General features: G+C 43.0%; 1 protein-coding gene across 1 annotated transcript in view; it reads left to right on the forward strand.

The window, feature by feature from the left end:
- The window catches only part of LOC124555169 (protein SMG7-like), a 199,961-nt gene that overhangs the window by 22,451 nt on the left and 149,550 nt on the right, over positions 1 to 27,960 (forward strand). The window contains exons 2-4 of the mRNA XM_047128992.1: positions 1,797 to 1,916; positions 18,104 to 18,320; positions 18,406 to 18,600. The gene's annotated coding sequence lies outside the window, so the exon portion shown is untranslated. The remainder of the gene's footprint in view (positions 1 to 1,796; positions 1,917 to 18,103; positions 18,321 to 18,405; positions 18,601 to 27,960) is intronic.

Here is a 27,960-nt window from a genome sequence, read left to right on the forward strand (position 1 = left end):
ATGGTTTTTCTCTTGGAAAGTGCTGGATTTCTGCCTTAACGGTCTGTTAGTAAAAGTGCACTATTCTTTTTCCTAGATGATCTGTGTTTGTTATTGACATTAGTTGCAGAAACACCATTCATTTTCAGCTCACTGATTTTTATAAGCTCACAATTATTTGGAGTCGTTGTCACAGTCACTTGATTGCAACACACCGTATTTGTTTTTATCGAAAAATATAACAGTTTTGGCAGAGTTTGTTGTTCTTTTTGCAATTGAAGAATTATCTTTATGTGATATCTTTATCCACTCTGACGATTTATTAAGCCTACTTTTGACTTGTGTGACTTCACTTAGTGCTGGCTTCGATCACAGATCCTGATTTTCTTTCTTGAGTGAGTCACTCTCTCTTCTTCAAGCATTGACTATGAATTGTAAACGTGAAACTTGTTCATTTAGCATTGTTATTTCAGTGTTACAATTCTTACAAACACTCTTTTTAACCATGTAACTGTAACTTTTTTCAAGTTAGGTCATGGTGACTGTAATGGGTATGTGTGGAGTGTAGCATCATGTTCATGTTGGAGATGATGAAAGAAAGGAGAGGATGAAACCTGGTGTTGGCACATAGCCTACTCTTCTCGAAAAGCACCAAGGAGGCCACTAAGCTTAACATCCCCATCTGACAGATGGATCACCATCAAGAGTGTCACATGCCCTCGCTTCACAAGACCCTGTGGAGAGATTTGGAATTTAACTCAGGACAGTGGCGCAAAGACTGATGATCAGAGACTTTACACCAACCCCTCTCTTCCTCATGCTGGCCAAATACTGGCAGTGAAAATCTCATCTACCATCAGGATTTGGATCGGCTTACCTCCTGAGTCAAGCGCCACAGCACAGGCATTTGTTAGTGACCTCAGCTAAAGAGGCGAGCATCTTCCTTAATGCTTGTTGCTAAAGAAATTAAATATTAATGGTGAATAGGACATTTAAATGTCATAAAATTCAGTGTATCATCAGCCTTTAGAATAATTAGAGGCTGCCTCTTTTTATGGTGCAACTGAGTCTACCACAACTAAGATTAATGTTGGCTGTCCCTTCATTTTTGATTTGTTGACAGTTTGACTCTCCAATATATCTTCATTGAATGTATTTTCTTATAATATTGTTTGCAATCTTTAATGGTGAAAGCATGTCTGTGGAATCAGAACACACATTTATATCTGCTCCTTAGGCTCTTTTATGTTAGTATTTCTGTTTCCTCGTTCCAAGATCATCCTGTTTAATCTCGTACACAACAGATGCATTCCTTCGTAAAGCTTTGTATTGTACTACACCAAGTGAATTGTACCACAAAATCTTGTTGTTCCCAGCAGTTAATGTTTCCAAAACTGAAATGATAGAACACAGCTTGTGGTTTTCTCAGTTACATGAATTACTGAAATTGATGACTCTTTTTAGTTGGCTGTACACAAATCTACATGCATCATTAGACGAAAACCGTTTACTTGAGAGCATCTAGGTGCTAGCATTTCAGCCAAATCATTGTAACTGGTACTGAAACATTTACAATTTGCATTTATTCACTTCACTTGATGGCAGTAGTTATGTTGACATGGACTTTTATGTGCAGTTGCTTTTACAGAACATTTGCTTATGACAGTATTACTGCAAAACAACATGTAGCAAAATATCAAACTAATGTTAAAAGTAGGAATTGGAAATATAACTTCAAACTCCGTTTCTTGTTATCTTGCATGACAGAAAGTGACAGCTAAATTTTTGGTACCTTCATTCACTGTACTTTCTTCCAGAATCTTCAATGCAGTGGCTGATATTAAGAGTACATGCAGATGCAAGAATAGAAGTAGCACTTAATGGGCATGTACCATAACTGCAGATAAAAAGGATAGATTCTACTATACCCGAGAACCGTAAGTGGAAAATTTGGGTAAAACTCTAGTATTTTGAGCTCTTCATAATGAACATGTATTTCATACAATATTCGGATGGGAGACAGGAAACAATGGATGAAAAAAACACTACTGAATAAAACAGTAATGTCTGGTTATGTAGGGATAAGCAAATTATTACATTGGGTAAACAATTTACGATTAAAAATGTGAATAGATTTTCTACATGAAAGCAAATTGGTTACAATTGAGAAGAAACTGATGCTGAGAATAACTTGTGATTGCCAGTACGTGAGAGAAGCACAAGGATCACAGAGAACTTAGATGAAGGTAGACATACACTATCCGATCAAAAGTATCCCGACACCCCTGTGTAATGCAGAATTGGCCACTAGATGTCACAAAAGGTGGACCTGCCAGTAAAAAGGAGGCAGAGAGTATTGTGCTGTTAATAGATAAGCAGCAACAGAAGAATGGGTCGAGTCTGAGAGCACTGTGACTTCAAACATGGACTACACCTAACTCAGACTAACAGTGATTGACAGCGAAGCACAGTTGAGTCTGGAAGGGGGTAATACCAGTTCACCAATGTGTGCATGCGTGTACAGCAGCAGCAACTGTGCAGTACTGTAGTATCTTCTCACACTTCATGTTAACATCCAGTACTGAGTTTGCTTTACAGCTTCGTAACATTTTTGTCACATAACATAAACACTTCTGTGCATAAAATTATATCTTTTTCCTATTATACCTCAACAAAAGTAATAGGATGTGAACTGTCTTTTACAATAACCACTATGATTCACATATAATTCACATATACAATATGAAAGGGGTGCTTAAGTGGGTCTGATCTTTCATGTGATACAATAACCAACAACACTAATAACAAGATGAGATTTATTGTGAAAGTGCGGTAGGCGCTACTCACTGAAATTATCTAACACAAACCATTTCTCCAAACACAGAAGAAAGACAAAATATGGCATTTGCTCAGTCTCTTCTGATGGAATGACTGGCATTCATCCATGCTTCATTGTGCCACACAGTGTCTTCAAACAATACCTTAACTCTCTCTCCTAAAAATTAACAATAAGCAAAATGGTATCACTTCTCTTGATTATAATTTTTCATCCGTTTTTTATTATTATTATTATTATTATTATTGTCATCTGAAATCAAGGGCTCTAACAACTGTTAAGAAAGAGTGTGCCGTCACTGAATACTATGTAATTCTGCCTCTCAAAGAGTAACACACAGTATTATTGTTATTTCTTTCTTGTCTCAGACGTTATGTCTGGTTAAAAATGGAAGGTGACCCGGACCTTGATCAAGCGTGACTTCCTTTTAACTGTACGGTATATGTTATATTGCATTTAGGAACTTTCGGGTAATGGAACAAGTGTCAATAACTACAGATTTCTGTAGTTGTATATATAAGTTTGGATGTAGCTGTATTGCATTGATGTACTGGTGGATATTGTGTGGTATGACTCCTGTAGTTGATAGTATAATTGGTATAATGTCAACTTTATCCTGATGCCACATGTCCTTGACTTCCTCAGCCAGTTGGGTGTATTTTTCAATTTTTTCTCCTGTTTCCTTTTGTATATTTGTTGTATTGGGTATGGATATTTCGATTAGTTGTGTTAATTTCTTCTTTTTATTGGTGAGTATGATGTCAGGTTTGTTATGTGGTGTTGTTTTATCTGTTACAATGGTTCTGTTCCAGTATAATTTGTATTCATCGTTCTCCAGTACATTTTGTGGTGCATACTTGTACGTGGGAACATGTTGTTTTATAAGTTTATGTTGTAAGGCAAGCTGTTGATGTATTATTTTTGCTGCATTGTCATGTCCTCTGGGGTATTCAGTGTATTTGCTAGTATTGTACATCCACTTGTGATGTGATCTACTGTTTCTATTTGTTGTTTGCAAAGTCTGCATTTATCTGTTGTGGTATTGGGATCTTTAATAATATGCTTGCTTTAATATCTGGTGTTTATTGTTTGATCCTGTATTGCAATCATGAATCCTTCCGTCTCACTGTATATATTGCCTTTTCTTAGCCATGTGTTGGATGCGTCTTGATCGATGTGTGGCTGTGTTAGATGATACGGGTGCTTGCCATGTAGTGTTTTCTTTTTCCAATTTACTTTCTTCGTATCTGTTGATGTTATGTGATCTAAAGGGTTGTAGAAGTGGTTATGAAATTGCAGTGGTGTAGCCGATGTATTTATATGAGTGATTGCTTTGTGTATTTTGCTAGTTTCTGCTCGTTCTATAAAGAATTTTCTTAAATTGTCTACCTGTCCATAATGTAGGTTTTTTATGTCGATAAATCCCCTTCCTCCTTCCTTTCTGCTTAATGTGAATCTTTTTGTTGCTGAATGTATGTGATGTATTCTATATTTGTGGCATTGTGATCGTGTAAGTGTATTGAGTGCTTCTAGGTCTGTGTTACTCCATTTCACTACTCCAAATGAGTAGGTCAATATTGGTATAGCATAAGTATTTATAGCTTTTGTCTTGTTTCTTGCTGTCAATTCTGTTTTCAGTATTTTTGTTAGTCTTTGTCTATATTTTTCTTTTAGTTCTTCTTTAATATTTGTATTATCTATTCCTATTTTTTGTCTGTATCCTAGATATTTATAGGCATCTGTTTTTTCCATCGCTTCTATGCAGTCGCTGTGGTTATCCAATATGTAATCTTCTTGTTTAGTGTGTTTTCCTTTGACTATGCTATTTTTCTTACATTTGTCTGTTCCAAAAGCCATATTTATATCATTGCTGAATACTTCTGTTATCTTTAGTAATTGGCTGAATTGTTGATCTGTTGCTGCCAGTAGTTTTAGATCATCCATGTATAGCAAATGTGTGATTTTGTGTGGGTATGTTCCAGTAATATTGTATCCATAATTTGTATTATTTAGCATGTTGGATAGTGGGTTCAGAGCAAGGCAGAACCAGAAAGGACTTAATGAGTCTCCTTGGTATATTCCACGCTTAATCTGTATTGGCTGTGATGTGATGTTATTTGAATTTGTGTGGATATTAAGTGTGATTTTTCCAATTTTTCATTACTATGTTTAGGAACTGTATCAATTTAGGATCTACTTTGTATATTTCCAATATTTGTAGTAACCATGAGTGGGGTACACTATCAAAAGCTTTTTGGTAATCAATGTATGCATAGTGTAGCGACCTTTGTTTAGTTTTAGCTTGATATGTCACCTCTGCATCTATTATCAGTTGCTCTTTACATCCTCGTGCTCCTTTGCAACAGCCTTTTTGTTCTTTATAATTTTGTTCTGTGTTGTATGTGTCATTAATTTATGTGTAATGACTGAAGTTAATATTTTGTATATTGTTGGTAGGCATGTTATGGGGCAATATTTTGCTGGGTTTGCTGTGTCTGCTTGGTCTTTAGGTTTCAGATAAGTTATTCCATGTGTAAGTGTATCAGGGAATGTGTATGGGTCTGCAATGTAACTGTTAAATAATTTAGTTAGATGTGAATGTGTTTAGGTGAATTTCTTTAGCCAGAAATTTGGTATTTTATCTTTTCCAGGGGCTTTCCAATTGTGAGTAGAATTAATTGCTTGGGTGACTTCATGTTGCAAAATTATCACTTCAGGCATTTGTGGTATCATCTTGTATGTATCTGTTTCTGCTTGTATCCACTGTGCATGCCTGTTATGTTGTACCGGGTTTGACCATGTGTTGCTCCAGAAGTGTTCCATGTCTGTTATGTTTGGTGGATTGTCTATTTTAATGTGTGTGTTATCTATTGTCTGGTAAAATTTCTTTTGGTATGTGTTGAATGTTTGGTTTTGTTTCCTTCTATTTTCACTTTTTTTGTATCTTCTAAGTCGTTTGGCCAATGCTTGTAATTTCTGCTTCTTTTGATCTAATTGCTCTATCACTTCTTGTTGTGAGATTTTACCTAACCTTTTTCGTTTTTTTTCTGACATTTCATTTCTTATAAATTGTGTTAGCTGTCCGATGTCTTTTCTCAGTTTTTCTATTCTGATCTGTAGCCTGTGTTGCCATGCTGGTTTTGTGGGTTTCTTCTGTGTGTTGGTTGGTTCTGATCTCTGCCTAGTGTGTATGTTTAGTGTAGTGAGTGCTCCTATATAAACCAGTAGTTGTAACTCTTCCATAGTTGTGTTTTCATTTATCTTGTTGTGTATGATTGTGTTTGTAGTTTTTATTGTTGTTTCGACTTGTGGGTTATTTGGTGGTCTATGCAAGAATGGTCTAATGTCTGTATTTGTGTCTTTGTATTCTACATATGTCGGCTGAAATTTTTCTTCTATATCTAACATGTGTGTCACTTCGTGTTCTATTTGTGCTTGTTCTGGTGGCTGTCTTAAGATTTCGTTTTCCTCTGACTGTTTAATTGATGCGTGTTGTTCTTTGTTTGTTTGCTCTGGGATGTTTGAGTCCATTACTGTATTTTCTTCTTCTTCTGATTGCACATTATTTTGTTCCAGTATTTGTTGTACTTGTTGTTTGATGTTTTCTAATTCTGACTGGGGTATCCTGTTATTTTTTATTATTACACGGATCTGATCAGCTAGTCGTTGTTCTGTTAAAAATTTTAATTCTGGGTATCTGGTAATAAATGTTGTGTATACTTGTGATTTGTATCCAGTTGTGTTGGTTCCTAGGTTTGTTGCTTGGTAATAACAGAACATGAGGTGTCGATTAACTTCATCTGACCATCTCATCCTCTGTCTTTGTTTTCCTTCTAGGGTGGTTGCAGGAAGCATATCCTGCTAAACACCTCTATTTGGATTTGAATCATTTTCCAGTTGGCAAGCAGTGTCGTTACCATTGTGGGCGGGCATAGGGTTCAAGCGTCGTCCCCGACCATGACGGCGCTTGTCCGAGGCTTCTTTAGTTCTGTCCTGAACCAACTAATCCCACTAAAAGGGGGGTTAGCCCAATTAGTGGTTTGTTCATTTTGTCGCCTGTTACGACTGGCAGAACATACGGGAGGCCTATTCTTTTATTATTATTATTATTATTTATTTGGTAAAGAAAAGGGCCAACTTCGTTACTCATTGTTCTGTGTCTGTTTTTACCAGGTGTCTGTAGCTTGGATGAAGCAGCCCGTTCCTGTTATGCACAGTGGTTTTCCTCATTAACTTCTGTGACATAGTTCTTATGAATCTTCAAATTGTCCACAGTTCTTTCGATGACCTATGCTAGAGACAGTCATACTATTCTCTCTTCTAGAAATATTCCCACATTGGTCACACACAGTCATGTGTCTGACCATGCAAGACGTGAGTAGATTGCTGAACTTTCCAGTCATCAATCACACTTCTGCTACATGCTTAATACATTCTGTAGCACAAAAGAAACTTGCTGCATAGAGAAAGAAATAATACAATGAAAACAGATCACAACTGTTATGTTACCGTCAGTAAGTGTTGTATGCAAGCAGCTAGTAATCGCTACCTGTGGTAGCACAGCAATTTGACAGCAGTGAACGGAACAGACGGCATAAGAAAGTACATTCTCTGATTGGTTGCTGCTATCATAGCAGCCTTGTAAACAGTGAATCATCTATTACTTTGCAATTCTGATCCATGATCCAGGTATAGTCATGGGATGTCACGTGAGTAAGAAATTCATCATGTACATTTCAGTGTTTCTGAAGCTGCCCAAGTCCACTGTTGGTGATGTGATGTGATTGTGAAGTGGCAGTGCGAAGAAACAACCACAGCTTACCAATATCGGGCAGATCTCATGTACTGATGGACAGTGACCATAGAGCATTGCAGAAGGTGGTTATCAATGAAATCTTTTGATATCAGGAGGAGAACTCACTTGAGTTCCAAAGTGCTACGAGCAATTCAGCTAGTACAATAACTGCGCACATGGAGCTAAAGGGGGGGGGGGGGGTACAATGGTGGAGCAGCTCCTTATAAGCCACAAATTTCTGTGGTCAGTGCTAAGTTACACCTTATGTGGTGTGAAGAGTGGTGTCACTGGACAGTGGATGACTGGAAACAAGTGATTCGGAATGACCTGTTATCACGTGTAGTGCCAACAGTTGCAGAAAGGAGGAGGTGGTGGTGGTGGTGGTGGTATGTTATGGAGGTGTTTTTTGTGAGTAGGATGTGTTCCCCTTATTGAAGTAGAGAAAGTGCTAAATGCAGAAGAATATGAGCATGTTGCACAGCATTTTATACTGTGTACATTTGAGGAACAGTTTGGAGACGGTTGCACTGTCCACAGTTGAAAATGTTTTGGGCCCAAAAGCTGGCCGGAGTGCCTGAGTGGTTCTAGGTGCTACAGTCTGGAACTGCGTGACCGCTATGGTCGCAGGTTCGAATCCTGCCTGGGGCATCGATGTGTGTGATGTCCTTAGGTTAGTTAGGTTTAAGTAGTTCTAAGTTCCAGGAGACTGATCACCTCAGAAGTTAAGTCCCATAGTGCTCAGAGCCATTTGAACCATTTTTGGGCCCAAAAATAGCTTATCCTCATGTATTTCCACTTGCTGAATTCAAATATCATCATACAAATGACTGATTAGCTCTGGCTTAGGAGATACAATGACATGCCATTTTTTTCTCAGTCTACATTGTTAGTTTGAGGTAGTTTTGTCTTTGGCGTTGTCATTCCTGTTACAAAAAAGAACATTATTCAGCTGTTTATAGATTATACTTACTATTATTGTTGCTGTGACTGAGTTTCATATTGTTTGTGTTGTAGTTTGTGCAGAATTTCTCATGTTTTAGTACTTTTGAAGTGTAAAATTTGCTGAGTCAAAATGCTACGAAAATGTGTTACGTCAGTGAATAATTTTTGTTACATATTTGGTGAAATAACATTTCCATCACATAAATGCAATCTGTCACCTCTTGTGAAGACTGCATCTCAGCATTATGGTGGTATGAAGGTAGAGGTCAAGGATAAAACACGTGTGCCGCATATATGTTACAGTTCTTGTTCAGTTATACCAAGAGAATGACACTTCTGCTGTGCCAGTGGTTTTCGGGAGCCTACAAACTGTACAGATAACTGCTATTTCTGCTTGACTCCACGTATAAAGGCAGGATTGTCAGTGGGGAAAAAAGAAGAATAGTTAAATTACCTAATCTTCGAACAGCTATTCAGCATATTCTGCATTCAAGTAGTTTACGAGTTCCTATTCCACCCCTAAAATTGTGAACTTGAAGAAGAAGAAGAAGAAGAAGAAGTCAATGTGGAAGAACAACTACTCAACGAGCCTTCCGCATCCCATGAGTCTGATTTTGACAGAAAAGGTGGTAACGGAACAGAGATACCAGGGCTGTTGGAACAGTGTGTTGCTTGATTTCTGCTGGTCTCTATGTATGGAGGCTCTGGAAGTCAACCAGAAGAGGCAAACCAAATGACAACGATCTTACAAAGTCACCACGTAATTGACTTCCAGTGTTTTTGGCGTATGTAATTAAAAGTCTCAGTTTCTCTTAATCTGTTAAAATAGAATACTGTCTTCCACCTACTGCCCCCTGCGAGTGTTAGGGTAAGAATAGGCCCGCAGTATTCCTGGCTGTCGTAAGTGGCGACTAAAAGGAGTCCCCAATGTTTCGGCTTTAATATGATGGTCCCCTAAGGGGTTTGACCTATACTTTCCAAAATTCTCTCTTAGTGCGTACCATTTGGGGAAGGACGCCTTACGTGGTGTATCATAAATCCATCTTGCCCTCAGATCTGGCACACTCGATATCATCATGGAGTTGGACTTGCACCGAGCTTCCGTCCACTTCGGCTGCGGTGTGCTCCGGGTAGCATACATTCCCTCCACTGTGCGCTTACATCTTCGCGCTCACGATACAAATGGATATTCGACACCCGAAATCCAGCACGGTAGCCTGTCCATTCTGGTGGAGTCGTCATGTACCCTCTTGGTGGTAGCCCCCTGACTACACAGGGATCGCACTGCTGATGCCCAAGCTGCTGCCTCCCCATGTATGCCGAGGAGTAGATGCCCGCTGGGTGGCGTCCATGGGGAGAGCCCCTGGTCGGAGTGGGTGGCATCAGGGTGGATGATCTGCGATGAAGCATGGTACATCATCTCTCGCTGGTGGGCCTCCACCAGCAGTCTCTGAAGTGATCAAGGTCTAACCTCAATGGCAAGAAATACTATCAGAGTTCATTTCCCTCCCTGGCCACTCCATGGGAGGAACATATGGCTAAAGAAGGCAGTGAAGTTTATTCACCTCAGTACCTCATCTGTACGCGAGTTGATGGTGAATCATTTATGTCGACGAAGCCTCAGTTTTTTGTGTAGCATTTAGAGGACAAGTTCGGGGAGGTGGAAGGCTTGTCCAAAATGCGCTCTGGGTCAGTTCTAATCAAAACATCATCCTCTGCCCAGTCACGGAGGTTGCTCGTTTGTGACAAGTTGGGGGATGTTTCAGTTACCATCACGCCCCATAAGAGTTTAAACATGGTCCAGGCCGAGGTGTTCACTTCGTCCGGCACGTCCATTGGGGTCCGAGGGATAATAAGGTAGCCACCGGTGCCTTCATCTTGGCCTTCGAGGGTGACGCCTTACCCGAAAAGGTCAAGGTGATTGTTTACCACTGTGATGTGAAGCCATATATCCCTCTTCCAATGCGGTGTTTTAAATGCTGAAAGTTTGGGCATATGTCATCCTGCTGTACTTCCGGTGTCATGTGCCGAGATTATGGATGTCCTTCGCAACCCAATACTCCCTGTGCCCCGCCTCCCATCTGTGTTTACTGTGGAGAACACCATTCCCCTTGCTCTCCGTACTGTAGGATTTTCCAGACAGAATGGAAGATAATGGAATATAAGACCCTGGACCACCTGACCTACACTGAGGCTAAGCGGAAATATGAGAGACTCCATCCTGTGCCAATGACATCCACCTACGCCGCTGCTGCGACAACGGTTCTACCGTCTCCTGCTTCGTTGTGTACAGTTGGCTCTCTGATCTGTCAGAAGCCACCTGCCCTCTTGATGGTGGGGGGCACTTCACTCCCTGTCACTCCTGCTCCATCTACTTCAGGAGCAACACCTCCACAACTATCAGGGACATCAGTTCCCACTTCCCAGCCAGAGAAGTGTAAGTCTTCTTTGGCACCTCTCGCCAGGAAGGGGTCCCTTGGGGCCCTCCCTTCCCAGGTTCTGACCAGTGGAAAAGCGGACACCTGCCAGTGGCTGAACCAACCACAGGTCACTGGTCGTAGAGCTTCACGGTCCTCGTCCGTCCCTGAGACTGACCCAGTGAAGCCCTCCCAGCCAGAACCACTCAAGGCACAGCGCAAAAAGCAGAAAAAGAAGAAGACTCCCAAGAATCCAGACATTTCGGTGGCACCTAACCCACCGCTTCCTACAACCTCAGCGTCTGAGGATGAGGTAGAGATTCTGGCGTCTGCTGAGGACCTAGATCTCGCCGGGCCCTCGGACGCAATGGATGTCACTCACACACGTACTCAATCGGTGGCAGCAGGTGACCCAGTGGCGTAATCTGCCTCCCCAGTCCCTTCACGCCTTTCTCAGCCATGGACAATGTCATCCTGCAGTGGTTTCGTCCACCATCTTGCTGAGCTCCGACAACTTCTCAGCCTTCACTCTTTCCTCTGCATTGCTCTTCAAGAAACTTGGTTTCCGGCAATTCGAACTCCTGCACTCTGTGACTATCGGGGTTATTATAGGAACCGGGCAGCTTATGAAAGGGTATCTGGTGGTGTCTGCATCTACGTCCTTCACTCCCTTGACAGCAAGTTAGTCCCTCTACAAACACCTTTATAGGCTGTCGCTGTTCGGGTGTGGATGCCTCAAGCTGTTACTGTCTGCGGTCTGTATCTTCCACCGGATGGTGATGTCCCACAGCATGTCCTGGCTGTGCTGATAGCCCAATTGCCGCCCCCCTCCCCCTTTTCTGTTACTGGGCGACTTCAACGCCCATATCCCTCTGTGGGGTGGATCAGTGGCAACAGGCCAAGGTGCCACCATTGAGCATGTATTGGCACAGCTCGACCTTTCCCTTTTAAATGATGGTACCTTCACACATTTCAGTGTGGCGCATGGCACATACTTAACCGTCGACCTTTCGATCTGCAGTCCAAGCCTCTTCGCGTCTGTCCAGTGGAGTGTGCATGACGACTTGTGTGGTAGTGGCCACTTTCCGATCTTTCTGTCGCTGCCACAGCGTCACTCTTCTGGGCGCACCTGCAGATGAACTATGAATAAGGCAGACTGGGTCTTGTTCTCCTCCATTGTCACTATTGAGCCTATTTCCAATGACGCCATTGATGCGGTGGTTCACTCGGTCACCACCGGCATCGTTACTGCCACAGAATCTGCCATTCCTTGTTCTTCTGGGTCCACTTGGCGGAGGACTGTGCCTTGGTGGTCACCTGAGATTGCTGAGGAGATTAAAGATCGCAGGTGGGTGCTCCAGTGTCACAAGTGGCATCCCTCATAGGAACACCTCATCGCCTTTAAACGGCTCTGTCCACGGGCCCGCCGCATCATTCGCCAACACAAGCAGGAGTGCTGGGAATGGTATGTCTCCACCATTGGCCTCTATATCTCTCCATCGTAGGTTTGGCCCAAGATTAGGTGACTCTATGGCTATTGGACCCCTGTCAGCGTCCCTGCATCTCCACTGAATGGAGCAGTTTGTACTGACTCCAACACAATTGCAAACAGCTTAGCAGAGCATTTTGATCAAGAGTTCCGCTTCTGCAAATTACCCACTGGCCTTCTGCACCATGAAAGAGCGGTTGGAACGTCAGAGCCTTTCATTTCACACGCGCCGACCTGAATCCTACACTGTTCTGTTCAGTGAGTGGGAATTCCAAAGTGCCCTAGCCGCTTGCCCTGATGCGGCTCCCGGGCCAGATCGCATCCACTGTCAGATGCTCAAACACCTCTTGGTGGACTACCAGTGACGCCTCCTAGACCTTTACAACTGTATCTGGATAGGGGGTGAGTTCCCGTCGCAATGGCGGGAAAGCACCGTACTCCCCTTTTTGAAACCTGGCAAGAACCCCCTGGAGGTGGACAGCTACCGCCCCATTAGCCTCACCAACATTCATTGCAAGTTGCTCGAACGCATGGTGAGCTGGCGGTTGAGTTGGCTACTTGAGTCTCGGGGCCTTCTGGCTTCGTCTCAGGGTGGGTTCCGTAAGGGCCACTCTGCCGCCAATAATCTTGTGCGCCTGGAGTCTGCCATCCGTACGGCCTTTGCCCGCTGTCAGCACCTGGTCACAATCCTCTTTGACATGAGGGAGGCATACGATACGACACGGCGACATCACATCCTCTCTACCCTTCATGGTTGGGGTCTTCGGGGTCCACTCCCGATTTTCATTCACTATTTTTTGTGGCTTCATTCCTTCCACGTGCAATTTGTGGCCTCCCATAGTTCGTCCCGAGTTCAGGAGAATGGGGTCCCACAAGGCTCTGTCTTAAGTGTCTGCCTCTTTTTAATTGCAATCAATGGGCTCCCTGCGGCGGTGTGAACGTCTGTCTTAGCTTCCTTGTGTGCTGACAACTTTTGCCTATACTGTAGCTCCACTGGCATTGCGGCTGCTGAATGGCAGCTGCAGGGTGCTATCCGCAAGGCACAGTCTTGGGCTGTAGCGCATGACTTCCAGTTTTCGGCTGCCAAGACCTGCGTTATGCATTTCTGCCGACGACGCACTGTTCATCCTGAGCCATGGCTTTATCTTGACTTTGAACCTCTTGCTGTGATGGAGACACATTGGTTTTTGGGAGTGGTTTTTGATGCCTGATTGACTTGGCTCCCTCATATTCGGCAGCTTAAACAGATGTGTTGGCGGTATCTTAATGCTCTGCGTTGCTTGAGCCACACCAGCTGGGGAGCTGATCGGTCTACCCTCTTAAGGCTCTACCAGGCGTTAATTCAATCCCGTCTGGATTATGGGAGCCTGGCTTATGGTTCAGCATCCCCTTCCACGTTGCGGGTGCTGGACCCTGTCCTTCACAGCGGGATCCGACTTGTCACTGGAGCTTTCCGGGCGAGCCCTGTGAACAGCATACTTGTGGAGGCAGGTGTCCCTCCACTGCAGTTTCAGTGCGAACGTTTACTGGCCGCTTATGCTACACACATTTGTAGCTTGCCTGGGCATCCAAATTATCATCTCCTGTTCCCTCAGTCTGTCGTCCATCTCCCAGAACGCCGGCCTCAGTCGGGTTGTATGATCGCAGTTCGCGTCAGAGCTCTTCTCTCTGGGCTTGGTCCTTTCCCTCTTCCACCTCTTTTCTGCGCCCCTCTGTGTACAGCCCTGTCGTGTGTGCCCCGCCCATGCCTTTGGCTCGATTTGGCACAGAGCCTGAAGGACTCAGTCCCTCCTGCGGCCTTCCGCTGCCGCTTTTTTTCAATCCTTGCCGCGTTTCAGGGCTCTGACGTGGTCTATACTGACGGTTCGATGGTTGCTGGTCGTGTTGGTTATGCTCTCACTCTAGGGGATCATTATGAACAACACTCATTGCCGGCTGGCTGCAGCGTTTTCACTGCCGAACTGGTTGCCATCTTTCGTGCCCTAGAGTACATCCCCTCCTGCTCAGGTGAGTCCTTCATTATCTGTAGTGACTCCCTGAGCGGAGCGGTTTACAAGCTATCGACCAGTGTTTCCCTCACTCTCATCTGGTGATGGCTATCCAGGAGCCCCTCCATACTCTTGCCCATTGCGGCCGCTCTGTGGTCTATGTGTGGACACCGGGTCATAGCGGCATCTTAGGAAATTAACGTGTTGACGTGCTGGCCAAACAGGCGGTCAGTGCACCAGCCTTATCGATTGGCCTTCTGGAGAGTGACCTCAGTTCCGTTTTGCGGCAGAAGGTACTTCGCACCTGGGGTGAAGAATGGCGCTCCCTGCCTTCACCCAACAAACTTTGGGTCATCAAGGAGGCTACCAGTGCGTGGCGCTCCTCCTTGAGGGTCTCTCAGAAGGGGCCTGTTGTTCTCTGCCGGCTGTGCAGTGGCTACACCCGGATGACGCACAGCCATTTATTGCGCCGTGAGGACCCACCTCTATGTCACTGCGGATCCGCTTTGATGGTGGTCCACATTCTGTTGGCCTGTCCCCTTTTAACTGCGCTCAGGCAGACGTTCGAGCTGCCTGATACGCTCCCTGCCCTTTTAACACATGACACTGCCATGGTAGGCTTAGTTTTGCGTTTCATTCGGGCAGGGGGCTTTTATCACTTGATGTAAGCTTTTTTAAGTCTGGCCTTTAGCCTACGATTTTAGACTGATTTTTTTTTTAGTGTGTTTCTTGGTGGTTGGCTTTTCCTTTTTTGTCTCTCTGGTCGGCCAACCATTGTCACTCTTTGTGTGATTTTAATTCCTTTTGTCTGGTCTCTGTCTGAGTCTTTCTTGTGCTGTGTCTTCTCTTGTAATATCCATTGTTTGTTTTTGTTTTTTGTGGGTGTTTGAAGTTTTCGGAAAAAGGACCGATGGCCTAGCAGTCTGGTCCCTTTCAATCCCACAAACCAACCAATCTTCCACCTACTGTATATCAAAGAAACTAGAGCCAATATTTTTTCTCTGTCACATTAATTTGTCTCATCACAAAGTTTGTAGGATATGACTCATGTAGTGAAGGAAACATTGACCCCCCCCCCCCCCCCCCCCCAATGAAAATGCACCCTGTCATAAAGCAGCATCTGCGAGACAATGGTTTGTGGACAGTAACGTTCCTGAAATTAGCTGGCCTGGCCAGAGTCGTGATTTGAACCCAATGGAACACCTTTGGGACGAGTTAGAATATTGGCTTTCCTTCAGACCCCAGCGTCTGACAACACTGCCGATACCATCTCTGACTTTGGCTCTCGAGGAAGAATTGACTGCCTTTCCACCACAGACATTTACACCTCTGAAAGTGTCCCCATTAGAGTTCAAGCCATTACAAAGGTGCAGGATAGACAAACCCCATATTAATGTCTACTAGTAGAAGGCTGTGCACATGGACATCACCTGCTGATAGTGACAAGAAGACCATCAGAAATCAAACTGATTTTATTCTGGTGAAACAAAAGCTAAAGAAATAAGTGAACGTATCCTGGTGCTGATCTCATCTACATCTACATGGTTACTCTGCAATTCACATTTAAGTGCTTGTCATCAGTAGTGACCACAACTTGGTTGTAATTAACTTTAAAATGCAACACCTTAGAAACACTATAAAGTGTGTTAAGATACACACACACACACACACACACACACACACACACACACACACACACACACACACACAGATACAAGAAAATTAACAAGTTCTGAAGTGAAAACTAATGCTAGTGCTGCACTGGAGGCAAAGATGAAATCAATAGAAACAATGCTGGAACAAGTGATGTGAGCCGCACTCCCATGTTAGCACATGGCATCACACAGACATCACAGCCCTTATTCCGCAGCTGTTGATAGTGCACGTAACCCACCACACAAAGTCCATAATTAATCTATAGCCTCTGCTGTCCAGGAGCTTCCACAGAATTCCAGTCCTGGTTGCTGCACACAAAATAGCACCTCTTTTCACTGTAAGGTATTTTTTTGTAACAAATAGTTAACGCAAATGAGTGCTGTTCATTCAGCAACAGGCTATTTGTTTTTTGCGTCAGCGACCCCATACACCATCGTAATACCACTCCTAAAAAAACTGGTAATTCAAACAAATGCTGAAATCGGGGTACAAGACCTGCAGATCAATGGTGTGGCCATGACACCAACCATTAACATTTTGACCCATTACGTCCAAGCCGCACCACACAACTTCTATGATGAACAGGAAGACCTCACTTGGGCCAAGTCACCGAGTCGACACAGAGCTCCTCGCCTCAGCTGTGCACCACGTGTTTTTCGCGAAGGGCACTCCCTCGACAGTCTAGGAGCTAGTTTCTGATGAGCGCCCCCAAGTGCACCAGCCACCAAGCAGAGGTGCGACTTAAAATTGCCGGAACAATCCAGCACATCCTTCAAGCATCACTTTAACATTTTTTTAACCACACTTCACAATGCTCTATGGCCCCTGTCCATCAGTACATGAGGTCTGCCTGGTCTTGGTAAGCTGTGGTTGTTTCTTCGCATTCCCACTTCACGATCACAGCACCAACAGTTAGCTTGGACAGCTTTAGAAGGGCTGAAATGTACCTGATGGATTTCTTATTCAGGTGACATCCAGTGACTAGTCCATATTGGAAGTCACTGAGCTGTACTCACCATTCCATTGTGCTGTTACTGGTTCTCTAATGACAACATAGTAATCCCTGTGTCCATTTCAAGTGGCAGATCTGTTTCTTATGATATCTAGTGGTCAATTCAGCATTACATACAACTGTTTGTACTTTTTATCAGATAGTGTAAGTCAGATGTTTCTGTGATGTTTTGGGTTTGCATTTCCATGACACTGGCAGACTCCTTCAGGTTACTTTTAACATGAACCAGGGTGTTTTTCATGATGAGTATGCTGTGAAATGTTCAGTTTCCCAAGACAGCATTGTCCCTGGTATCAGGGCTGCAAGCCGTTTTTTCTCATTTGAGGAGGGCACACTGTAACACCTCAACTGGCCTCCTAAATCATAGAGTCTTAAGCTCACAGAAATTATCTGGGGTTACATTGAACAGTGGGTGGAAGGTAACAATCAACATCACCACAATTTGGTAGCTCCATGGGATCTGATTGGGTCAGTGGCTTCAGCTGGAATTTCTATACCTTCAGAAACTTGTGGACTTCGTTCATCTCTGAATTCAGGCCACTATCAGAGCTAGTGCCAAAGTAACATGGTATTAGCATACAGTTGCAGTCCAGCCACAGCAGCCAGAAGAGACAATGGTCAAGGGTGTGTGAGTTGTACTTGAATGAATGTGTGTGTGTGTGTGTGTGTGTGTGTGTGTGTGTGTGAGCGCACGCACGCATCCACAAGTGTAGTGACTACAAGACAAGCCAATACTACGTACACGTCATGCAGGGTAGCGCAGATGTCGGGAAGAAATCCCCCCCCCCCAGAGAGAGAGAGAGAGAGAGAGAGAGAGAGAGAGAGAGAGAGAGAGAGAGACACAAGACAGACATTTGGGGGGGGGGGGGGAGAGAGCTTGACGTTTAGTTTTCATGAAATTGGTAGGAAGAACTTAGTACATTTAATTGTGAATGTTCATGAAAATGTTTTATGCAGTTAACACTACTGAAATTTTTATTTTCTTCCAGGAAACAGGTTTTGTACTTCACAACCCTCTGTCTTCATGCTGATGGATATACAGCTGATGTTCCTCATCATCACACATTGAGTGACGTGGCCACATCGCTCAGTTTTAATAGGTACAAGAGATGTGATCCGTGATTATGCCACAGTGATGACTGTATATAACTCTATCCCCTAATAGAATTAAATTTGTGTCAGACATCCAGATGCCTGTTTGCCAAGGTAGGATTCTGAGGTTAATAGCTGAAGAAAAGAATGCATAGAAAATAATACATAATGAATTATCAGTTCAATATCTACTTAGCAGGAAGTCACTACAGTTCCTGAACTCTGCTTCAACTGATCCAAGAGAATGCGGGGGAGCACAAATAGTGGCAACTTTGGCTCCAGTCAGTAGGTGGCCTGTATGTGAATTGGACGTGCACATTGAAGAAGGTTGTACTGCATATGAGGTGACACATTGTCTGCCAAGAAAGATTTTGAGTGTTCCTGTACGGAAAAGGTCTGTGGCTTCTCTTGCTGATGGAAACACACATATTTGCAGAGCTGACTACACTAGTTATATCTTGTGCTATTGTAGAAAAATTGACTGTTAATTTATTGTTAAAAACTGTTGTTGGTGTAGTAGTAGTAGTAGTAGTAGTAGTAGTAGCAGCAGCAGCAGCAGCTTGTGAATTATTTCTGTTTCTTGTAATTGATGAACACTGGTTATGAAGTAGATAAATATCTGTCTCTGTATTCATTGAAACTGTACAGTAGCATAGAACTAGTTTCAAAAGAGATCCTTGTTTGAGAGAAATGAATTTTTATTACTCATGGATGAAAAGCAGAGTTAGTCTGAGAAATTCATACAGAGTACTTAAGTATGTATCACGTGGAAAGTGTTGTGTGAGGTTTAAATATAGTAAGATTTTTGGTTATTATTTTCTGCTGGTGGAATGTGAAAAACGTGAGAAGTACTGTCCTCTCTGTGCAGCTGGAAATACACCACAAATAGTTTTCTTATGTTGCTTACACTGCTAATGCTACAACATCTAAACACAATTATATTATTGACAATAATTCTTAAGAGGAAGTGATCAACCCTTTCCACTCCAGTGGTGAGTGCCTCTCGCCATTGCGAATTTTGTTTTCCACTCCAGTGTAAGACCCCCCTCAATCAGAATGATTTTTTGTAGCTTTTACATGCAACCTTCTTGAATCTGACTGTACTAAGCATCAGTTTCTCATAGTATGGCTATCTAGAGAAACTTGGGTTAATGCGGGGTGAACTGTAGCAGTTACATTATGAGGGAGTTTGTAGTTATTACACTCAAGTTAGTAGGTACAAAATTGCTAGGTCTTCATGAGGAAGAGATTGTGGAGCCTTTAGACGAATGTCTAAGTGAAAAACAAGAGTGGCAGTGATTTAGATGTGTTTAATTTGTAAACAATTAAAGTCAAATAATGATGAAAACAGTCCACCCTAAAGAATTTCAAATAATATCACACAATGAAAAGCTTTGTGTTGTAATGCTTATGTAAATATATTTGATGAAAACACACTTTCTACTTTAATATATACCCTATTTATTGGTCAGTGGCCTCATTGGTTCCACACAGAGAGACTCGTGCAGTTCTCTCTGGTGCACTTGCTACCGGTCCAGGTGGCGGTGATTTAAATAGGAACGCACGGAGTTGCTCTGTGTCTTCGTCGCTGAGTGCAAAGGGTTAAAGAATCCTGGACAAGATAACATTAACAATTTACAGAGTGAGGAGCTGTAGCAATTCCTGTACCAGTAGCAACCATCAAGCTACAGGTGCTATAGTATGGAAGCAAATACTCAGTATATAAGATATGTAACCTTTTTAGGTAGGATTTCAGTATGGTTAGTGCCACAAGGCCTTACTGCTGTAATTGATGTGCATTCCTCATTTCATTCCATGTCTCTTTTATGTTGTGATGGCAGAACATAATTAGTTACAGGCATTGAAACCCTACTTTCATTGTTGAGATCATGAAAAAGAGTTGAGTTTGTTTTTAGAAAAATTCTACCCAAGGAGGAGGAAAGGACAGCTTATATGGGAATGTTTATATTCATATGAAAGACAAACAGATCATATTTGCCATAATCTAGTTACACCAGTTAATCTTTGATCTTGCCCCCAGATTTGGGAGGAGTTGCCACTAAAATTAAACACTCCAGATTAGGTTTTCTGTGGGCTATTAAAATATATTAAGACAAATGCAAGTATGGTCCATTTGGAAAATTTATTTAGCATTTGCTGCTGTTGGACAATCATAAACAACTAACTACATGGACTTTCCTGGCGATTTGTTGTCATGTCACAGAATTGGGTGTACTACCAGTGGTCCGTGTCTTCCCAGTACAATATTTCAAAGTTTTAACTCGCTTTCTTCATCGGATGTTTTCTGAGAATGGTTGCGTTGCTGACCTGGTCCCATATTTATGCCTGGGCGGTGCCTGGTGTTCACTGTGGCATCTGTGCCCATCGAAAGATACAGCCACAGCAGGTATGGATGGCGTAGTGAACACAAGGCATAAATATGGGACATGGTCAGCAAAGCGACCAGTCTCAGGAAAAACCTTATAAAGACACCAAGTTATGATGTCAAAATATTGTGTTAGGAAGATGCGAACCACCAGCAGTACACCTAATTCTGTGAAATATAAACAGCCAGTTAAAGAAAAAAGGAAAAATCAAAGATCGATGTCCATGTTTTCCAATCACTCAGTTGCTTTAGAGCAACTCATTGTAGTTATTTCATTCATACTTTACTTGCAGTTCATGACTGAAACTTTCGAGGCCCCCTACCAATTGTTATTCATTAGTTTTTGTCCCACCAGTTGTTCCGGGTTAAAGTAGGCACTAAACTTAGCTCCCCACTGGCCCAAGAGAACGGTGTCCCACAGGGCTCTGTGTTGATTGTCACCCTCTTCCTCATTCCCATCGATGGGCTAGTGACCTTCGTGGGGCCACTGGTCACCCCTGCATTGTATGTCAACAATTTTCGCATTTGGTACAGCTCCCACTCAGTAGCCCCTGCCATCTGGCTAGCCTCTGTATGGGATCTTTCCCATGCTTTCCAATTCTCTCGTACAAAAATGTGGGTAATGCATTTCTGTTGTTGTACCATGGCCCATCCTGACCCAGAACTCAAGTACCCAGCACCTGGACATTGTAACACAGTACCGTTTCTTAGGCCTCTTTTGATAAAGAGCTGATTCGTCTGCCCCCATATTCATTACCTGAAGATTAACTGCATAAAGAAGCTCAACACACTCTGCTTCCATACCCAAACATCTTTTGGTGCAGGTCATGCTACTTTTATCCATTTTTACCTGGCCCTGGTTTTGTCCTGACTGGACTATGGTTGCCGGATTTATGGCTTGGCAGCTCCTTCAGCTTTGAAACTGTTAGACCCAGTCCACCACGCTAACCCCACAGTCTCCTTGCTGAAAAGGGGGTCTTCCCACTTCAGATTTGACAGTACCAGCTCTAGGTCTCCTCTGCAGTCACCATTTGTCAGTTCTCTGATTATCCTATATATGCCATTCCTTTGCATACGAGGGGTCATCCTGATACTTGCTTTTAGGTGGAATTACCAGTTGGACTACATTTTGCTTCCCTGTGCGAAGATCTCCATCTCCCCTCACTGGACTGTGCTCCCGTGTTTTCTTGCACACTCCTCCCTTGGATTAGGTTTTCCGTGATTTCCCTAAATCGCTCCAGGCAAATGCTGGGATGGCTCCTTTCAAAGGCCACGGCTGACTTCCTTCCCCGTCCTTCCCTAATCCGATGAGACCGATGACCTCGCTGTCTGGTCTCCTTCCCCAAACAACCCCCCCCCCCCCCTCCCTTTGATAGTGCCCAGGCTGCAGATTAGGACCAATCTCTTCCAAGGTCCAAAAGGTTGCCCCATGACCTTTCAGCATCTGATACATCCAGTTCAGAGATCCAGGGTGCTATGATCTTTAACACAAACGGCTCTAAAACTGTGGATCAGACAGGATATGCTTTTACATCTCCTGCCAGTGTGGAACACCATTCACTGCCGAAAATCTGTAGTGTGTTTATGGCAGAGCTGACAAGCCATTAGCAAAACCCTCCATTTTATTAAACAGGCCACCCTTGACTGTATTGTAGTGTGTACAACCCAATGAGCAATCTTCAGGCTACTGACATGCTATTCTAGGCAACCTTTGATCCTTGCTATTCATGACCTCAATGACATTCATCATGCTGCGTACACAGTTGTCTTTCTGTGGGTCCCAAATCATGTGGGTATAATGGGGAATGAACTGGCCTACTATTTGCCTCGAGGAGCACTTATGTGCTCCCCGTTGAGTTTGCCGATCCCAGGTGCAGATTTATGGGAGCACATGAGATCTGCTCATTCGAAAATGGAACAGCATCTGGTGGCTTACTACACTGTCTAATCAACTCAGCACAATCAAGGAGACTACTGCAGCATGATGCTCTTCCTTCCACTTCTCCTGAAGGAATCTGCAGTCCTCTGTCATCTCTCTCTCTCTCTCTCTCTCTCACACACACACACACACACACACACACACACACACACACACTTACAATATATTATGATTGTGGAGCCTTTCAGACAGTAGCTCATATCTTGGTTTAATGCCTACTCATTTCCCCTACTATTGGTGGACGATTCACGGGTGTTTGACTTGGTTCTCAGTTGTCTTTGTGAAAGTGGTTTTCATTCTCAGTTATAAGGTTTTAATCTACCTCTGGAGCAGGAGCAGGGGCAGGGTTGCTGGGAATGGGATGATTCCCACTGTATGCTAGCTATGGGGGGTCACCAACCATTCTATTTCATCCTTCATTTACCCTGTTTCAGTTGCTTCTAGATTCAGTTTGCCTCTGTTCTATTCTAGGTGTTACACTCTGCTGAATAGTGGATCTTCTTGACTGGAATGGATCAAGGGTGCAACAGCTGTGGATGAGACATTTCTTCTCGCATGCAGAGCCCTGGGGAAACACACCTGCTGACTTCCCTTTCTCCTCATCTTGCTTTTATTATTGACAGTACAAAAGATATCCATAACATTTTTAGCCTTCATGCTTTTACTGTTATGAATCTCCCATCTAGATCAGAAAACATCCTGGGTGGATGTCTCTACTTTTGAATGCACAAGTCTTGAATCGATTGGATCGAGGCACTAATGACCTCATGGTTTGATCCCTTATACCCCCCCCTTCCCCCCCCACTTCCATCAACCTAGTTTATACAGGAATCTGAAAAAAGAATGTGAGGGGCAATCCTGGATGGTATATGGCACCTTCTGCACCACATCGCTGCAACTATGAGAGTATGGCTGTCCCCAGCTGTAGAGAGTAGCTGCTGTTCTCCCTGTCCTACACTTGATTTGATTCAGTTTGTGCCAGATGAACCAAGCAGAATTGAAGCTCAGAGCTTTGATGGTTGGGTTCTCGACTCACAAGAAGCCTTGCCAGTGTGACATTGACGACTCCAATTTCCAGGCTTCCACAGGATCAAAAGCACTGGCTAACAGGTTCGTGGCAGTTCTCAAAGTTCATCTGAACTGTCACCTTTCCACCTAACATACTGGGTGGTTATAATTAAACTGACAGTGTTCACAGTGCTGCAGTGTGGGCCGTATACATCACAGGATGCTGAAGCATTGCAGGTATGTTCATTAATCGATGCACATGCAGAGTACGCTGAATAAGACCATTGTTCCACTCTCTGCCACCAGGTGAAAATATGGTGCTGCAACCAGTCAGTATGTGAGATGTTTCCTGCTTTGCTTGGCAGTGCTTTTTGATTTCTTTGGTGAAGTGGCTGTTAATACAAATGGTTAAGAAGGTTAAAATTTTCCATACAAAAAGCAATAACTATGAAAAGGAGGTGTGTGCACTGCTGGTGAAGTTAGTTTATCAGAACAGCAGCATTGCGTTGCTGGAATATTGCTGACAGAAACATCTGCGAAGAGGTCCATGTCAATAAACGGTCCAAGGAATATGATCAACATACTTGAAGAAACAGGCAAATTAGATGGTACAGCAGGGAGAGGGAGGCGGCCTATTCCCATGGCAGTTGTTGAAGTTGCTATAGCTATAGGCGACTGTCCAGCACATGCCCCGTATTCCGAAACCAGTGCTTGAGCTGTGTGATGGGTATTGTCTGTCCCCTGGTTAACAGTTCAAAAGATTTTGTGGTGCATTTTATGTGGATACCCCTATAAGATTTAGAATATACGTGAAATGAAGCTCCAAATTACGCTACAACACACCGACTTTGCCCTTCATTTTTTGGCATGCGTAGCAATTGATGACATATGGCCGGTTCAAATATTCTTTAAACAGACAAGGCACATTGTACTCTACACAGTGCCGTGAATGCATAGAACTGTCACATGTGGAGTTCTACTCCAGCACATGTTGCCCAGGAACATTGACTGCCCTCAGCTAATGAAACTGTGTGGTGTTTTCACCAGCTCCTTCATTCTCAGTCCATTTTTCTTTGAGAAGATGTCACCTTGTGGGCCTGTTAGGTGTACAGTGACACCTGCACATCTTGATGACCTCCTTGTGCAGCACGTGATTCTAGCTTTGCGAGAAAGTAACTGTGTCCACATCAATATTTTCATGCAACATTGGGCGATATCGCATGTTGTTTGCCATGTGAAAGATTTGTTCCAAGAAACCTCCAGTAACGACCATATCTCTCTAGACAATTTCATAATCCCCTGACCTAAATCCAATTGACTTCTGGTTGTGGGGATATCTCAAAGATTATGTCTATCAGAGATGTATCCAGGTGCTTCCAGATCTACAGTATAGTGTACGACCTTGATTACATCGGATATGCTGTGAGCAACTGTCAAACTGTCATGTTACGGTTGGAGCATGTGGCTGAGTCAGGATACCACATTATTCTGACTTTTTACAGAGACATATTTTCACCTGGTGGCAGAAAGTGGAGCTATTATTTTTTTTAGAGTACTCCGCAAGCACACTGATTAATAAATTACCTACAATGTTTCAACATCGTGTGAAGTATTGAGCCCACACTGCAGCATTTGGAACACTGTCAGTTTAGTTATAACCACCCACTACCTTGGGCTATGCTGCAGAACAGTCTCTCTCCACAACCTAGACACAAAAAATATTGGCAGTGTTCTGTTTTCTTCTTGTTTGCGCATTCCATATTATCATTACATCACAGGTGGAAGCAGATATCCGGTTGACAGTTGAGTGGCATACTGGATGTAGTATAAATGGCCTGTTGAAGTTACCTTTTGGAAAAATAAATTGCTGGTATCCTTCCCTGGCATCACTTCAACTGCCACTAATAACCTCTTAGGAGAGTATCTCTACCTGACTTCATAAAATAATCACAGAAATTTAGCTAAGTTGAGGGTGTGTGGACAGGCATGTTGGGTACTGCATAATAAATAATTTTCACTAGGGGTTAAGAGAAACAACAGGTTTATTCAGGTAATTAAATTACGACAGGGAACACTGAATGATCTTAAAATTTAATTGTCCTTAACAAAAGTCTCTTGCTGATTCGATAAAATTAAATATAAGAGTGGCACAATAAGAATAGTGCCCTTGCTGACTCACCCCAAAAATAAAAGCTCTTCACATGTCACATATGAGTGTGGACACAACGAAGTCATTACCTCGTTGCCTATTATTCACTGGCACAGATACAATTTTTGTTGACAAAAGGTGTGGAATTTAATGTGTCTCGTGGTAGAAATGGCCAGGGCATGACTCAAAGATATCAAACACAACACAGTTATGTGAGCATTCTGGCCATGAACGGCAGGAGATTGAAACTTTTTTGTTAGTACACATGTGGGCACAAACCCTTGCTGGTAGGAGGGAATGCCTTCTGACATAAAGGCTTTGTTTTACATGCCAAGCTGCTTTGCAAGAGAGGGGTTGCATGGGAGAGTCTCAGTACCTTGCGATGAGTGTCTGGGATACAAAGTGCATTGCCACATGGTGTGTCTGTGGCTGCATGAGAGTGAGTGGAAAATCTGATGTTGCACTGTGACAGAAAGATCTGAATTGAGAATGAGGTTTGGCTGACGGAAGCTTAGCTGGGTTGTAGTAGATGGGTGTCTGGTCACATGGCAGAAACCCACAGCATTAGCAGAGGGCCATAGTGAGTTAGCCACATATGGAATGGGGCCGGAATGTTTGTGCAGCAACTGGGAGGTTAAATCATTATATTCTGTCCTTTTCTAAACACATGAGTGTGTGTCAAATAATATATGGTAATCAGTGTGTGGAAAATAGTGACACATGTATGTTTGCTCTCGGATCACTGAAACATAATAGGGATAAGTCCTAGACTCTTGAGCACAGTGAGGTCTTAAAAGTGTCAGCTCTGGAAAGTTTCTTGTATCAAGCAGTGGCCATGCACATTGTAGTCAGGGCAGTGAAACCGGCTTGAATTAAATACTTTGTGCTTATTTCGATATCTCCTCAATGTTGTTATGACGCACACCCGCACAGTAGGGAATATGTTTACGAAACATTATTATTAGAAAGAAAATGTAGAAGTTTATGGATACAAAGATGACTTGTAAGGCTCTAAAACAATTGTGTGTATGTTGGTATCGCTAGGAGTCTCTGGTGGCGAAGGGGGAGGGGGGGGGAGAGTGTTGAAGGTGGGACAGTTGTTGATAACCAATAAGTTGTTGCTGTATTGGCAACACCCACATTAACAATGCATTTCATTTATGTAGCAATGTGTGAAGACATGGAAGAGGAGATTTTGCTTGTTAATCTTGACTCCCTGTTATAGATCTTACAGATTTTAAGTTCACTCCAAATAATTTTTACAATATTTAAAGTCATTTGATATCAAAATTATAGTGTTGTGAGGTCAGTAACCTTAGCCTTCAAACTTGAATTGTACAGATAGAGTGGGGCGAACGTAAAAGAGATTGGGGCATCAATCTCTCTCTCTCTCTCTCTCTCTCTCTCTCTCTCTCTCTCTCTCTCTCTCTCTCTCTGTGTGTGTGTGTGTGTGTGTGTGTGTGTGTGTGTGTGTGTGTGTGTGTGTGGGGGGGGGGGGGGGGGTTCTATATGTTTGCTGCCCCCCCCCCCACCCACCACACCTGCTTCATAATTCCTTCTTCCTCTCACTTAAGTTTATGGTCCTACTTTCACAATCCAGTATCCCCCAGAGCAGCCATTCTCCTTGAGCAGCCTCAACACTGTTTAATTAACATACTCCCTCTGTCCCGTACCATTGCATACAATGTAAACTTCCCCTAGCTTCATTTTGACACTGCCCTATTATTCTAGGCTCTTCCTGTACTGTTCATCCATCTGGCCATATGTGCCCTCCTCACATGCTGTCAAAAACAACATGTCCCTGTGCATGTGGTATTTTTATAGATACATATGATAGTGTGTTTCATGTGAATTATTTGCTGATGGTATACAGTGCCATGCTTGCTACATACTGTACCTTATGCTCAAAACTGTAATGAGAGTAGAGTGAATTTTGCCACTTGTCATGTTTGATAGGTTATTAGAACAAAAGACATAGTAGAGAACAACTTCACGGTTTTGGTTCACTCTGGGAGAAAAGTGATAAACACAGTACTGTTGTGTAGTATTGGCTGTAACTCCATTGATAAACACAAGTGAAATGTGTGATTACAGTTCAGTGTTGCCACGTAAAAAGTGATAGGCGTTGAAAATTGTAGAGCAGCCACAAGTCGCATGTAACATTTTCTTTATTTTTACATGTTTAACTTGAACAACACAAGCATTTTGAGAAATTACATAGTGACTGCCACATATTACAAATACAGAGATTTGTTTGAGGATAACTGTTTCA

The sequence above is a fragment of the Schistocerca americana genome, chromosome X (genome assembly GCF_021461395.2).
Source record: "Schistocerca americana isolate TAMUIC-IGC-003095 chromosome X, iqSchAmer2.1, whole genome shotgun sequence".
In the NCBI taxonomy this organism is placed as follows: Eukaryota; Metazoa; Arthropoda; class Insecta; order Orthoptera; family Acrididae; genus Schistocerca; species Schistocerca americana.